Source organism: Topomyia yanbarensis, chromosome 3, assembly GCF_030247195.1.
Source record: "Topomyia yanbarensis strain Yona2022 chromosome 3, ASM3024719v1, whole genome shotgun sequence".
Classification (NCBI taxonomy): Eukaryota; Metazoa; Arthropoda; class Insecta; order Diptera; family Culicidae; genus Topomyia; species Topomyia yanbarensis.
In genome coordinates this window covers 285514651-285518990 of record NC_080672.1, presented here as the reverse complement: position 1 = coordinate 285518990, position 4340 = coordinate 285514651, and positions in this window count along the sequence as shown.

The following is a 4340-nucleotide window of genomic DNA, read 5'->3' as shown; positions in this document are numbered from 1 at the left end:
AATGGGCAAAAAATTGAGGTCGTAAATACCCACAAGTGCCTTGGTATGATATTCGATAACAAATTGTACTGGGATCGCTATATACGACAGTTGAAGGCAAACGCGCTTGGCGCGTTAAAAATTTTGCATACACTGTCCAATACAAATTGGGGAAGTGACCGAAAAACACTGCTAATATTACACAGAACACTAGTGGTCTCTAAACTTGACTATGGATCCGTAATATATTGCACAGCTAGGAAGACGTTATTAAACCAACTCAACTCAGTCCACCAGCAAGGAATTCGTCTTGCAACGGGAGCTTTCCGGACAAGTCCCACAACAAGTCTGTTGGTAGATGCTGGAGTAATGTCGTTGAAATTACGAAGAGACTTTCAAACGTTGACATATGGTATCAGGATCCTATCGTTAGAAAACCATCCCCTCCACCTAATACTAAAGAATCAGATCAATAATTTCAAACAGACGAAAAAACGTCACTTCGCTGCTCGCTTCGATACTACTCGACAACTATATAATTTAAACATATCGAATATTCAAAACAGAAATTTTCACGCTATTCCGCCATGGAGCGGTCAAAATATACGAATCGATTACTCGTTGACCACTCATCGCAAAGACACTACACCGTGTGCGGTATTTAGATCAGAGTTTAACAGAATACGTGAACGTTATAAAAATTATTATTTCATCTATACTGACGGTTCGAAAATTGGGGAATCAGTTGGATATGCGATATAGAAAATAGAATTTTGAAAAATCATAACAAAATATAATGACATAAAACATACTGTAATTATTTTTTTTCCCTATTGTCGAGATCCGTAGGTAGCAGTAAAAATATAAAAGAGTTGCATTTGATAAATTTTGATTTTTTTAAATGCATTTCTTTTTAAGGATTAACTGTACTGCTTGCATTGCATGTTCACACGTCACGAAATCAGTCCTACTATTGCTAACTTTGCTTACAAATTTTAAAATATAAAGACTTATGTTTGGGGTGGGATTTTTTTATGGCGTGATTAACATTAACAGTAGGTACCAAAGCATAATAAATATTAGGAATTTTGTATCTTTCTTCAGCTGATCGCCACTTGGTCAAGTCTCCCCATAAAATCTTGGTCAAGTCTCCCCAACATTAGTTATTGCGTTAAATTTCATGCGAATTCTAGTAATAACTATTCCAATGTTCCAGTTTATGTAAAATCATTTCACTACTTCACAAGGATTAAGATGGTATATTAGTCCTTTAATAGTAATTAGTAGTCGAGTAGATATGTCCATACAAAGTTTGATAAAAAATTACATCATTTATTGCAAATTTATTAATCACGTAATATTTTCTGCAAGGAAAGGATTTATCACTCCAAACTTTTAAAATTACCTTAAGGGATCGAAACAAGTATAAAAATATTTTTGAAAAAAATTTAAGAATCGAATAGAAGACGCCATAGCCGAAAATAGAATTTTGCGCTTGGTCAAGTCTTCCCATGTTTCCTACAGCCAAAATTATGAATATAAAAGGAATCTACCAAAAGTTTGTTCAATCTTCACGGCTGAACTGATAGCAATTGAAGAGGCAGTGAAATCTGCATCTTGCTACGACTTGTCTTTATTCATTATAGTATCAGATTCCTTGAGTGCTCTCAGAGGATTGGAAAATTTGTTTTCCGAAAACCCAATTGTGCAAAGAATTCACGACTTGTTGAACTCTCCCCAATATAAACTCAAAAACCCAGTTTTTCTTTGGGTGCCTTCGCATAAGAAAATTGAAGGAAATGAGAAGGTTGATCGTTTGGCAAAAGAATCTCTAGATGAGCAGGAAATGCAGGTTGCAACAACAACTTACGATGCCACTAAAACCGCGAAAGCTATAATCAAATTGAAACGTGATAACGAATGGTTAGATGTCACCGACAATAAACTTAGAAATATCAAAGCCATAACTCAAGAATGGATCTCCTCTAATCGGAAACATAGAAGAGAAGCCGTCGTTCTTTCACGATTAAGGATAGGGCATACCAGATTGACTCATAGTTACCTATTTAACCAAGACCCTCCTCCTCATTGTGAAGAGTGTGACGTACCACTAACAGTGAATCATTTAATGTTCCTTTGTAAAAAATATCAGCTACAGCGAAATACTTTCAAAATAACAGAACAGGCTTTAGGAGATAACTCACAAATGATTGATAGCGTCATGGAATATTTAGGGGCCGTACACAAATGACGTAGCTTTTTTTCAGCGATTTTTGACCCCTCCCTCCCCCCTCGTAGCATTTGGTCACAAAATTCTAACCTCCCCCTCGTAAATAACGTAGCATTTACCTACCCCCTCCCCCTCGTCCCATGCACAGCGCCCGGGTGATGAAAAAAAAATTACATGCTTTTCAATTATTTTAAACACATGTCCTTTCGAAATGTTTGACGACTTTTATCAACATTTTCATTATAACAACAAATTTCGTGCAAAATAAGCCCATTTCATCACAAATATAGTGTTAATAGTTTTGTTTTGAATTTTATATGTCAAGGGGAGCATGAAGAGAAGTTCTCTCAATCCTGCAGCTGCCAATGATTCTAAGAAACATACGTTCATCTAAATTACTAAATTTAGTTTGGTTGATTCCGAAGTGAAAATTTAATTCAGCTTCCAAACTAAGTCTACTAGTTAGCAACATTAGCTAACTAATGTAGCAAGTTAAATCCGCATACAAAATCTTTTCGTATTTTTGCGAACTTGAAATTGAAATTCTGCGAATTGTAAAATTTACCTCATGAAAAACCGCATCAAAAGTAACTTGTTTGAATTTAAATTCATTTCTCTTGGGAACGGAGGATCATTAAATTGTTTTCTCTAAACAATGGGTTTTAAACATAATGCTACGTCGCACAACTTCTGACCCTACCCTCCCCCTCGTCACACTTCGTCACAAATTTGGTATACCCTCCCTACCCCCCAAAATGCTACGTCATTTATGCATGGCCCCTTAAAAGAGATCCAATTATACTCAGAAATATAAAAGTATTTATTCGCACTGTAGGGAATAGCGAGAGTTTAATGATATTTAACATATTGTAAGCAGATTCCATTATATGTTGTATTTCTAGTAGTTTTTAATTAGTATTAGTTTCAACTTTGTATACAAAAGTAATCAGGCGCTGATAGCCTATGAAGTGCTGAGTGCCTTTAAATCATATAAATAAATAAATAATTCTGCATTGTTGGTGTAGGTCGCACTTCGGTCAAAATTTGAACTAGTTATAGCAATATATCTGTTTACATATACTTGAGTGCCTAACCTTGAAAAGAAATATTCCGCTACACAAACGTTGGAAAGCATCTTGAATTGGCGTCAATTAATTTGATCAGTCATAGACAAAAAACCTTTCTTTAATATTTAAAAAGCTTGAAATAAATCTGAATACTAATTTTTATTTGAACATTATAATGTGCTTTTTGCTAACTTCACATTTCCCGCGAATAAAAAAAAATTAAAAGTCTACGTATACTTTTGGGATGGGGGGGGGGGGGGGGGGTTAGTAAAAGTCTATTATGGTCTACTAGGGGGGAGGTGGGGTTAAAAATTCTCAAATTTCGGTCTACGTGGTTTATGAACGGTCCCTAAACAACTTATGGAACAGCCGGTATGAGTAAAACAGCAATTACATTAATCTTCAAACCAATCTTACTATTTTTCCACTCTTTCAGAATATTGAGCAAACAGCTCGAAGATCACGTAGGAGAAAGTTAATCGTGGTTAATCTACGGAATTCTATCCGGAATGCGAGCACCTCGCTTCGTTCAAATTCGATCGGAAAATATTCCTGTGGAACTTTCATGACAAGTGCGAAAATGTAGCTTTGAAGGCAATGCACTCGCATGCGATTATTGAGGTCTTCTAGTAGCAATATTGACAGCTGTAGTACATACAGGTTTGTTGCCATGTGGGATGTTTCAACCTGTACCAGGATGCGGGAGTACTACTTGTGCCAACGGGATGCGGGAGTAATACATACCCCGACCGGGCGATACGTGAAGTTTTTCAACGGACGTTATCATAGGTTGTAAAGTAATCGTTGCGTTTTGGCTGACCTGATGACTCCAACAAAAACTCCGATTCTGTGGATAGGTCTGTGTGGATATGGATCATATAATTGAGATCATTAAAATAAAATAATGTTTGCAATAATCGGAGAGTTTTATTTATTCATTGCTAAATCGTTACACTTGTTACATAGCATATTGTAATACTCCAGATAGTAGTGTAAAAATTTATTTGGTTTTAAAACGTCCGGAACATTATGAGCGATCATGTTTTCCTCAAGGCCTTGGTCCA